The 12,491-nt window shown below is 37.9% G+C and overlaps 1 non-coding gene across 1 annotated transcript; it reads right to left on the reverse strand.

Moving 5' to 3' along the window:
* Nucleotides 1-234: 234 nt before the first annotated feature.
* On the reverse strand, nucleotides 235-306 carry TRNAC-GCA. Its single transcript has one exon. It is a non-coding gene; the product is annotated as a tRNA-Cys (tRNA).
* Between the last annotated feature and the right edge of the window lie 12,185 nt (nucleotides 307-12,491).

A 12,491-nucleotide genomic window follows, 5' to 3' on the forward strand; every position in this document is an offset into this window, starting at 1 on the left:
CTGGGAGGCAAGGCTCCCAGAGATGGGCCATTATGTATAACTTAAACTTAGAGACCAACGTCCTTTTAATGACTAACTTTTACTAGATTACAAAGATTCTTCCCTATTACAATACTGCTAGATAATAGCCATTCAAAAATAAAAAGTTGTCTGGGTGACAAACTCATCTATCTCAAACTCCTCAGGACTTACTCAACTCCTGGAGTGGGTTGCCGTTTCCTTCTCCAGGAGATCTTCCCAACCCAGGAATCGAACCTGGGTCTCCTACATTGCAGGCAGACGCTTTACCATCTGAGCCACCAGGGAAGACTCCTTTCTAGCTATAAACACTATAAAATATTTGTGATGTTATCTTTTTATATTACTTGGCCAGTAACTAGTATCACTGTCTTGCTCTAAATATGACACAGATTCTTTTAATCCCGGTATTTTATTTATTGCTGCAAACTGTCTTCCTTCTTTTTTTAGGTCCCTTTTCTATATTCACTATGATTGTGCTGTCTGTTCCTGCCACTGAGAAGTAAATCCTAATGTTTTGAGGAACTAACCTCAACAACCCTATCTATGTCTTACTCTTTTGAGGCAGCAAAACATTCATTCTGTGCTTATGGTTTCCCATTATTTAAGTTCACCTGTAAATGAAATTTCGAATATTGACTATTGCTTTCCCTGAAGTTTGCGTTTTTAAGAAAAAAAAAAAAGAGTTCAAGCTATTTTCATTACTTTTAGAACTAGTCCACTTACTTATAGTTGTCTTTATGTTTAAAACAGACTTGAGAAATGATTTTGTTTGTATTTTTTCTCATAGATTTATAGCATGATTGCTCACTGTAGAATCATTCTTATTGAAGTCAGTTGAGCTTAGAAATTAGTAACCATTTTATTTTCTTTTATTTTTACTTTTTTTTTTACTTTATAATACTGTATTGGTTTTGCTATACATTGACATGAATCTGCCATGAGTGTACATGAGTTCCCAATCCTGAACCCCCCTCCCACCCCCCACCCCATATCATCTCTCTGGATCATCCCCGTGCACCAGCCCCAAGCATCCTGTATCCTGTATCGAACATAGACTGGCGATTCATTTCTTACATGATAGTATACATGTTTCAGTGCCATTCTCCCAAATCATCCCACCCTCTCCCTCTCCCACAGAGTCCAAAAGTCTGTTCTATACATCTGTGTCTCTTTTGCTGTCTTGCATACAGGATTGTTATTACCATCTTTCTAAATTCCATATATATGTGCTAGTATACTGTATTGGTGTTTTTCTTTCTGGCTTACTTCACTCTGTATAATCGGCTCCAGTTTCATCCACCTCATTAGAACTGATTCAAATGTATTCTTTTTAATGGCTGAGTAATACTCCATTGTGTATATGTACCACTGCTTTCTTATCCATTCATCTGCTGATGGACATCTAGGTTGTTTCCATGTCCTGGCTATTATAAACAGTGATGCAATGAACATTGGGGTACACATGTCTCTTTCAATTCTGGTTTCCTCAGTGTGTATGCCCAGCAGTGGGATTGCTGGGTCATATGGCAGTTCTATTTGCAATTTTTAAAGGAATCTCCACACTGTTCTCCATAGTGGCTGTACTAGTTTGCATTCCCACCAACAGTGTAAGAGGGTTCCCTTTTCTCCACAACCTCTCCAGCATTTATTGCTTGCAGACTTTTGGATCACAGTCATTCTGACTGGTGTGAAATGGTACCTCATTGTGGTCTTGATTTGCATTTCTCTGATAATGAGTGATGTTGAGCATCTTTTCATGTGTTTGTTAGCCATCTGTATGTCTTCTTTGGAGAAATGTCTATTTAGTTCTTTGGCCCATTTTTTGATTGGGTCGTTTATTTTTCTGGAATTGAGCTGCATAAGTTGCTTGTATATTTTTGAGATTAGTTGTTTGTCAGTTGCTTCATTTGCTATTATTTTCTCCCATTCCAAAGGCTGTTTTTTCACCTTGCTTAGAGTTTCCTTTGTTGTGCAGAAGCTTTTAAGTTTAATTAGATCCCATTTGTTTATTTTTGCTTTTATTTCCAATATTCTGGGAGGTGGATCATAGAGAATCCTACTGTGATTTATGTCAGAGAGTGTTTTGCCTATGTTCTCCTCTAGGAGTTTTATAGTTTCTGGTCTTACATTTAGATCTTTAATCCTTTTGAGTTTATTTTTGTGAATGGTGTTAGAAAGTGATCTAGTTTCATTCTTTTACAAGTGGTTGACCAGTTTTCCCAGCACCAGTTGTTAAAGAGATTGTCTTTAATCCATTGTATATTCTTCCCTCCTTTGTTGAAGATAAGGTGTCCGTAGGTGTGTGGATTTATCTCTGGGCTTTCTATTTTGTTCCATTGATCTATATTTCTGTCTTTGTGCCAGTACCATACTGTCTTGATGATTGTGGCTTTGTAGTAGAACCTGAAGTCAGGCAAGTTGATTCCTCCAGTTCCATTCTTCTTTCTCAAGATTGCTTTGGCTATTCGAGGTGTTTTGTATTTCCATGCAAATCTTGAAATTATTTGTTCTAGTTCTGTGAAAAATACTGCTGGTAGCTTGACAGGGATTGCATTGAATCTGTAGATTGCTTTGGGTAAGATACTCATTTTCACTATATTGATTCTTCCAATCCATCAACATGGTATCTTTCTCCATCTATTAGTGTCCTCTTTGATTTCTTTCATCAGTGGTTTATAGTTTTCTATATATAGGTCTTTAGTTTCTTTAGGTAAATATATTCCTAAGTATTTTATTCTTTTCGTTGCAATGGTGAATGGAATTGTTTCCTTAATTTCTTTTTCTACGTTCTCATTATTAGTGTATAGGAATGCAAGGGATTTCTGTGTGTTGATTTTATATCCTGCAACTTTACTATATTCATTGATTAGCGCTAGTAATTTTCTGGTAGAGTTTTTAGGGTTTTTCTATGTAGAGGATCGTGTCATCTGCAAACAGTGAGAGTTTTACTTCTTCTTTTCCAATTTGGATTCCTTTTATTTCTTTTTCTGCTCTGATTGTTGTGGCCAAAACTTTCAAAACTATGTTGAATAGTAGCGGTGAAAGTGGGCACCCTTGTGTTGTTCCTGACTTTAGGGGAAATGTTTTAAAATTTTCACCATTGAGGATAATGTTTGCTGTGGGTTTGTCATATATAGCTTTTATTATGTTGAGGTATGTTCCTTCTATTCCTGCTTTCTGGACAGTTTTTATCATAAATGGATGTTGAATTTTGTCAAAGGCCTTCCCTGCATCTATTGAGATAATCATATGGCTTTATTTTTCAATTTGTTAATGTGGTGAATTACATTGATTGATTTGTGGATATTGAAGAATCCTTGCATCCCTGGGATAAAGCCCACTTGGTCATGGTGTATGATCTTTTTAATGTGTTGTTGGATTCTGATTGCTAGAATTTTGTTGAGGATTTTTGCATCTATGTTCATCAGTGATATTGGCCTGTAGTTTTCTTTTTTTGTAGTATCTTTGTCAGGTTTTGGTATTAGGGTGATGGTGGCCTCATAGAATGAGTTTGGAAGTTTCCCTTCCTCTGCAATTTTCTGGAAGAGTTTGAGTAGGATAGGTGTTAACTCTTCTCGAAATTTTTGGTAGAATTCAGCTGTGAAGCCGTCTGGACCTGGGCTTTTGTTTGCTGGAAGATTTCTGATTACAGTTTCAATTTCCGTGCTTGTGATGGGTCTGTTAAGATTATCTATTTCTTCCTGGTTCAATTTTGGAAAGTTGTACTTTTCTAAGAATTTGTTCATTTCTTCCACGTTGTCCATTTTATTGGCATATAATTGCTGATAGTAGTCTCTTATGATCCTTTGTATTTCTGTGTTGTCTGTTGTGATCTCTCCATCTTCATTTCTAATTTTATTGATTTGATTTTTCTCTCTTTGTTTCTTGATGAGTCTGGCTAATGGTTTGTCAATTTTATTTATCCTTTCAAAGAACCAGCTTTTGGCTTTTTTTACTTTTGCTATGGTCTCTTTTGTTTCTTTTGCATTTATTTCTGCCCTAATTTTTAAGATTTCTTTCCTTCTACTAACTCTGGAGTTCTCCATTTCTTCCTTTTCTAGTTGCTTTAGGTGTAGAGTTAGGTTATTTATTTGACTATTTTCTTGTTTCTTGAGGTATGCCTGTATTGCTGTGAACTTTCCTCTTAGCACTGCTTTTATAGTGTCCCACAGGGTTTGGATTGTTGTGTTTTCATTTTCATTTGTTTCTATGCATATTTTGATTTCTTCTGTGATTTGTTGGTTATTCAGAAGGGTGTTGTTCAGCCTCCTTATGTGGGAATTTTTAATAGTTTTTCTCCTGTAATTGATGTCTAATCTTAATGCATTATGGTCAGAAAAGATGATTGAATGATTTCAATTTTTTTGAATTTATCAAGGTTAGATTAATGGCCCAGGATGTGATCTCTCCTGGAGAATGTTCTGTGTGCACTTGAGAAAAAGGTGAAATTCATTGTTTTGGGGTGAAATGTCCTAGAGATATCAATTAGGTCTAACTGGTCTATTATATCATTTAAAGTTTGCGTTTCTTTGTTAATTTTCTGTTTAGTTGATCTGTCCATAGGTGTGAGTGGGGTATTAAAGTCTCTCACTATTATTGTGTTACTGTTAATTTCCCCTTTCATACTTGTTAGCATTTGTCTTACATATTGCAGTGCTCCTATGTTGGGTGCATATATATTTATAGTTGTTACATCTTCTTGGATTGATCCTTTGATCATTATGTAGTGGCTTCTTTGTCTCTTTTCACAGCCTTTGTTTTAAAGTCTATTTTATCTGATATGAATATTGCTACTCCTGCTTTCTTTTGGTCTCTATTTCTGTGGAATAACTTTTTCTAGCCCTTCACTTTCAGTCTGTATGTGTCCCTTGTTTTGAGGTGGGTCTCTTGTAGGCAGCATATATAGGGATCTTGTTTTTTTATCCATTCAGCCAGTCTTTGCCTTTTGGTTCGGGCATTCAACCCATTTTCATTTAAGGTAATTATTGATAGGTATGATCCCATTGCCATTTACTTTACTGTTTTGGGTTCGGGCTTATACTCCCTTTTTGTGTTTCTTGTCTAGAGAATATCCTTTAACATTTGTTGGAGAGCTGGTTTGGTGGTGCTGCATTCTCTCAGCTTTTGCTTGTCTGTAAAGTTTTTTATTTCTCCTTCATATTTGAATGAGATCGTTGCTGGGTACAGTAATCTGGGCTGTAGGTTATTTTCTTTCATCACTTTAAGTATGTCTTGCCATTCCCTCCTGGCCTGAAGAGTTTTATTGAAAGATCAGCTGTTATCCTTATGGGAATCCCCTTGTGTGTTATTTGTTGTTTTTCCCTTGCTGCTTTTAATATTTTTTTCTTTGTGTTTGATCTTTGTTAATTTGATTAATATGTGTCTTGGAGTGTTTCACCTTGGATTTATCCTGTTTGGAACTTTCTGGGTTTCTAGGACTTTGGTGGTTATTTCCTTCCCCATTTTAGGGAAGTTTTCAACTATAATCTCCTCAAGTATTTTCTCATGGTCTTTCTTTTTGTCTTCTTCTGGGACTCCTATAATTAGAATGTTGGAGCATTTCATATTGTCCTGGAGGTCTCTGAGATTGTCCTCATTTCTTTTAATTCGTTTTTATTTTTTCCTTTTTGATTCATTTATTTCTACCATTCTATCTTCTATTTCACTAATCCTATTTTCTGCCTCTGTTATTCTACTATTTGTTGCCTCCAGAGTGTTTCTGATCTCATTTATTGCATTATTCATTATATACTGACTCTTTTTTATTTCTTGTAGATCCTTGTTAAACTTTTCTTGCATCTTCTCAATCCTTTTCTCCAGGCTATTTATCTGTGATTTCATTTTGATTTCAAGATTTTGGATCATTTTCACTATCAATATTAGGAATTCTTTCTCAGGTAGATTCCCTATCTCTTCCTCTTTTGTTTGGCTTGGTGGGCATTTCTCCTGTTCCTTTACCTGGTGGGTATTCCTCTGTCACTTCATCTTGGTTATATTGCTGCATTTGGGGTGGCCTTTCTATATTCTGGGAATTTGTGGAGTTCTCTTTATTATGGAGCTTCCTCACTGTGGGTGGGGTTATATCAGTGGCTTGTCAAGGTTTCTTGGTTAGGGAGGCTTGTGTTGGAGTTCTGGTGGGTGGAGCTGGATTTCTTCTCTCCGGAGTGCAATAAAGTTATGAGACATCAATGGTTTTGGAGTAACTTTGAGCTGCTTGTATATTGAAGCTCAGGGGTGTGTTCCTGTATTGCTGGAGAATTTGTGTGGTATGTCTTGCTCTGGAACTTGTTGGCCCTTGGGTGGTGCTTGGTTTCAGTGTAGGTATGGAGGTGCTTGATGAGCTCCTATTGATTAATGTTCCCTGGATTCAGGAGTTCTCTGATGTTCTCAGGATTTGGACTTAAGCCTCCTGCTTCTGGTTTTCAGTTTTACTTTTACAGTAGCCTCAAGACTTCTCCATCTATACAGCACCAATGGTAAAACATCTAGATTAAAGATGAAAAGTTTCTCCACATTGAGGGATACCTAGAGAGGTTCACTGAGTTACATGGAGAAGAGAAGAGGGAGGAGGTAGTTAGAGGTGACTGGAATGAGATGAGGTGGGATCAAAAGAGGAGAGAGCAAGCTATCCAGTAATCACTTCCTTATGTGCACTCTTCAGTCTGGACCGCTCAGAGGTATTCACGGAGTTATACAGGGAAGAGGGGAGGGAGGAAGTAGACAGAGGTGGCCAGGAGGATAAAAGAGGGAAATGAAAAGGAGAGAGACAGATCCAGCCAGTAACCAGTTGCCTAAGTGTTCTGCACCATCTGGAACACAGAGATTCACAGAGTTGGGTAGAGAAGAGGAGGGGGAGGGAGGATACAGAGACAACCTGGTGGAGAAAAAGGAAAAGAGAGTGTTCAAGCCAGTAATCTCACTCTCAGGTAAAACTGGGTACTGAAGATTGGGTTTTTAAATGTACAAAATTGACAACAAATACCAAAAAGCAAAGATTAAAAATCTAGAGTAGAGGTTGGATTTTCAAAAATACAATATTAAAGAAAAGAATAAGAAGGAGAAGAAAGAAAGAAAGAAAAAAAAAGCCACAAGAATTATTAAAAAAACAACAACAACCACAGAAAGAGTATATACGGTGTTTGCTTTAAAAATAGGGTCTTTTTCTTTTTGAAAAGTAATAGTAGGTTATAAAAATAAAAATTAATGGAGAAATAGAGGACTTAAAAATTTAAATAGGTTTAAAAAAAGAGGAAAAAGAAAAGAAAAAACAATCACACAACAATATCAACAACAACAAAAAAAAAAGAATGATTGTAAAAATAGTAAAGATATATTTGGCCCTTTCTCTGGTGTTGTGGGGTCACTTCCAAGGCAGTTCCCTCTGTTTAACTTTTGTTTGCTGGTCTCTTTAGTGTCTGATTTCCACCCTGTCACAAGGGGGCGGTGGTGGACACTTTTTTTTTTTTTTTTTTTAGGCTCACTTGTTCAGTCGTGCTGTGGGGAGGGAGGGATGCTGCAAACAAGTAACACTGGCATGTGCTTGCAGTGTCTCAGCCCCGCTGAGCCTGCCCCTGCTCACGGCGCACACTGCTCAGGCTCTACGTTGCTCCGCTGGAACCGTCTGAGGCCGGCCCTAGGCTGCATGCACCTCCCCGGTCTAAGCCACTCAGGCTTGGCGCTCAGGTAGCCCTCAGAGGCACAAATTCAGTTGGGCCTGCATTTTGTGCCCTTCCCAGGTCTGAGTAGCTCAGGTGTTTGGCGAGCACAGTCACTGCGACTTATCCCCTTTCCTGTCTCTGCTGCTCATTTTCCTGGGTGTATCACTGGCATCCCTTCTCTGGAGGCTGATGACTGTCCAGAACCCCAGAAGCCTTAGTTAGCAAAGAAGCCTGCTTGCATTTTGGTAGGTAATGTCTCTCTTGGGCTGCGATTGCCCCCTTCCAGCCCTTACAGCGCTGGCTGCCTGTCACCGGAGGGAGATGGCCTGCAGCCGGTATTTCTGTTCCATCCTTTGTTCTGTGCATGGTCCTGGTGGTGTCTTATGTTCAAGCTTTTCACGTGGTAGCTATCCCACAGTCTGGTTTGCTAGCCCAAGTTAGTTCGCTCTGGTTATGTGTGGGGCATTCCGACCAGAATCTTACAAAGCACTGTAGCCCGCACCTCCTGCGCCTCCCTGCCCAGCCCCCACTCGCTAGTGGCGGATGCAAGCATCTGCGCTCCTTCTCCGCTGGGGGAGTTACTGTTGGGCTTATAATCTATTGGTTTAAATCATTTATTTTTCCTTCCTGTTATGTTGCCCTCTGTGCTTCCAAGGCTCACCACAGACTCGGCAGCGAGAGTGTTTCCTGGTGTCTGGAAACCTCTCTTCTTAAGATTCCCTTCCCGGGATGGAGCTCCCTCCCTACCTCCTTTGTCTCCTTTTTTGTCTTTTATATTTTTTCCTACCTGTTTCTGAAGACAATGATCTGCTTTTCTGGGTATCTGATGTCCTCTGCCAGCATTCAGAAGTTGTTTTGTGGAATTTACTCAGCCTTGAAATGTTTTTTTTTTGATGAATTTGTGAGGGAGAAAATGGTCTCCCCATCCTATTCCTCCACCATCTTAGGACCACCCCAGAAATTAGTAACCATTTTAAAAGCTACATTTTTATAAAATGCAAGCAATGTATTTTTCATGAAAATATTTTTAAAGTATGAAGATAAAATAATGGAAATTAGCTTGAAAAATTTTCAAGATATGTCACAAATAACAGGCATACACTCTGATTTAAGATTTAACTGTAAATTTAGCATGAGTAGAGAGTTTTTATGATTCATTTCACTGGGATTGATCTGAATTCTTTTCAATTTAATTTTTTTAATAAATCCATATCTATCTCTAAAAAACACATAATTACATCTATTACCTATGATTATGTTCACTCTCACTGTTCACTTATTTATTTATTTTTAAACAGAATCCTAAGAACAAATCCGAAGAATTAATGCTTTTGAACGTGGTGCTGGAGAAGACTCTTGAGAGTCCCTTGGACTGCAAGGAGATCCAACCAGTCCATTCTAAAGGAGATCAGTCCTGGGTGTTATTTGGAAGGACTGATGCTAAAGCTGAAACTCCAGTACTTTGGCCACTTCATGCGAGCAGTTGATTCACTGGCCACCTCATTCGATCAGTTGACTCATTGGAAAAGACTCTGATGCTGGTAGGGATTGAAGGCAGGAGGAGAAGGGGATGACAGAGGATGAAATGGCTGGATGGCATCACCGACTAGATGGACATGAGTTTGGGTGAACTCCGGGAGTTGGTGATGGACAGGGAGGCCTGGTGTGCTGCAATTCATGCAAAGAGTTGGACACAAATGAGCAACTGAACTAAAGAACAAATCAGAGAAAAGATTCCACAGGAATTTCACTAATCAAATCTGATATGGCAAATTATGTCTTGAACAGATTAAACACTAAGCATTGTTAACTATAAAAAAAAAGTAACTAGTGTTAGCAATATTTTAATAAATTTTTTCTCATTCATATTTGTATTGTATACACTTTCAGTACCCTAAAATCATAATACTTCTTATAGATATAAAAGTTTATTCGTGAATAAGAAAAATAATAACAGTCCATGGAAGTTGTCCACTGCATGTGTGCTCAGTCTCTTAGTCATGTCTGACTCTGTGACCCCATGGACTGTAGCCTGCCAGGCTCCTCTGTCCAAGGGATTCTCCAGGTAAAAATACTGGAATGGGTTGCCATTCCCTTCTCCAGGGGATCTTCCCAACCCAGGGATTAAACCTGGGTCTCCTCCAAGAGACTTCAGGAGAACCCAAGTCTCCTTGGCAGGCAGATTCTTTACCACTCAGCTAGCCACCTGGGAAGCCCCACTTGTCTACTAATTAATAGATAAATTCTAAGTTGTTGTGTGTGTGAGTGTGTCAATACACACACCTGAAAAGAAACATAGAAAATGCACTATATGGTGTAAAGCTGGTTTAATCAGATGATGGAGATGAATATACTGGAGGGCAGGATGTATATCATAATATACCTTTGTTATGTTTTAATACACTTTCTAAAATATGTATATTTTATATTATTCTGTTGAAAACAAACTTTCTGATGCAAATACATTCTTACAAATTCATAAATAATTAAATATTTGAAGATTTTGGATATTTTAGTAAAATAAGGATTTTTGTTCTAATGATATGACATGTTACATAAAAACAATTTTAGCCTGCTCTTATAGTTCTTGACATAGAAATGTAAATAATAACACAATTATGAGATACAATTTCAAGTTTTCATATTCAGAATTGTAATAAAATTATAATTTCATTATTCATTTACATCAACCAATGCAGTAAAGTTTCAACATCTTCCAGTAAACACACGCTTCCCAATCATACTGGCTAATAGTTTTTGTGAAAGTTCTCAGGAACAAATAATTTGTCACTGAAGGAGATAAAGGTGCTTAATATTCAGATCAATCCCAGTGAAATTAATCATAAAAACTCTCTACTCATGCTAAATTTACAGTTAAGTCTTAAATCAGAGTGTATGCCTGTTATTTGTGACATATCTTCAAAAATTTTCAAGCTAATTTCCATTATTTAATTGGAAGGACTTTTTGAATCTGCTGTATGGATTTTAATAATTCTTACAAAGTAAGACTGAAGGCCAGGAACATGACAGTTAAATCCCTGTGAATAACACCTAGTAAAGACAGTAACCTGAGTATATTAAACACAACTTACTATTGATTTTCATAGACATATTTTATTAAATAAAGGGATCAAAATATGTTGACATGTTGAATACTGACCATATTTAGAAATGTTTTCCATATCTTTCTTTTTTCCCCATCACACTTTAATAGAAAATATAAAAAGAGGAAAGAAGAATTTTCTTAACTCTGAAAATTGAAATTGGGCTATCACACCTGGTACTTAACAGAATACCTTGATTAGAAGTTAAAACAAAAAATAATAAGATACTACTTCTTCATTCCTTAAATGGAGAGTTTCAGCATACAGGGAAAAGGTTAGAATTTTGTGTATTTTCACTATTTGACAAAATTGTTACCGAGCCATAGTTGAAGACAAACCTTCTCCATATTATCAGAAAACTAGACAACACCTTGTATTTTAAGTCAGAGACAAAGGTATTGGTTATAGTTATGCTAAATTTCAGCAAGTCATATGACTTGTTGATATAGGGAAAGCTAAATTTGAATTTAAGATTATGTATTGCTTGTTCATTTCATCATGTGCTACTTTTCTGCTATACATGACAATCCTTCCGCATTCCGCAGAATAAAGCTGTGTCCTACAGACAAATAACCACCATGGCGTGATCTTAACCTGTTGAACAATCAGATCAGTTCAGTCGCTCAGTCGTGTCCAACTTTTCCGACCCCATGAAACGCAGGATGCCAGGCCTCCCTGGCCATCACCAGCTCCCGGATTTAACTCAAATTCACATCCATCGAGTCCGTGATGCCATCCAGCCATCTCATCCTCGGTCATCCCCTTTTCCTCCTGCCCACAATCCCTCCCAGCATCAGAGTCTTTTCCAATGAATCAACTCTTCACATGAGGTGGCAAAAGTACTGGAGTTTCAGCTTTAACATCGTTCCTTCCAAAGAAATCCCAGGGCTGATCTCCTTCAGAATGGACTGGTTGGATCTCCTTGCAGTCCAAGGGACTCTCAAGAGTCTTCTCCAACACCACAGTTCAAAAGCAGCAATTCTTCGGCACTCAGCCTTCTTCACTGTCCAACTCACATCCATACATGACCACAGGAAAAACCATAGCCTTGACTAGATGGACCTTAGTCGGCAAAGTAATGTCTCTGCTTTTGAATATATTATCTAGGTTGGTCATAACTTTTCTTCCAAGGAGTAAGCGTCTTCTAAATTCATGGCTGCAGTCACCATCTGCAGTGATTTTGGAGCCCCCAAAAATAAAGTCTGACACTGTTTTCACTGTTTCCCCATCTATTTCCCATGAAGTGATGGGACCGGATCCCATGATCTTCGTTTTCTGAAGGTTGAGCTTTAAAACAACTTTTTCACTCTGCTCTTTCACTTTCATCAAGAGGAGTTTTAGCTCCTCTTCACTTTCTGCCAAGGGTGGTGTCATCTGCATATCTGAAGTTATTGATACTTCTCCCGGCAATCTTGATTTCAGCTTGTGTTTCTTCCAGTCCAGCATTTCTCATGATATACACTGCATATAAGTTAAATAAGCAGGGTGACAATATACAGCCTTGACATACTCTTTTTCCTATTTGGAACCAGTCTGTTCATCCATGTCCAGTTTTAACTGTTGCTTCCTGACCTGCATACAGATTTCTCAACAGGCAAGTTAGGTGGTCTGGTATTCCCATCTCTTTCAGAATTTTCCACAGTTTATTGTGATCCACAGAGTCAAAGGTTTTGGCATAGTCAATAAAGCAGAAATAGATGTTTTTCTG

This window comes from Oryx dammah, unplaced genomic scaffold, assembly GCF_014754425.2.
Source record: "Oryx dammah isolate SB20612 unplaced genomic scaffold, SCBI_Odam_1.1 HiC_scaffold_2, whole genome shotgun sequence".
In the NCBI taxonomy this organism is placed as follows: domain Eukaryota; kingdom Metazoa; phylum Chordata; class Mammalia; order Artiodactyla; family Bovidae; genus Oryx; species Oryx dammah.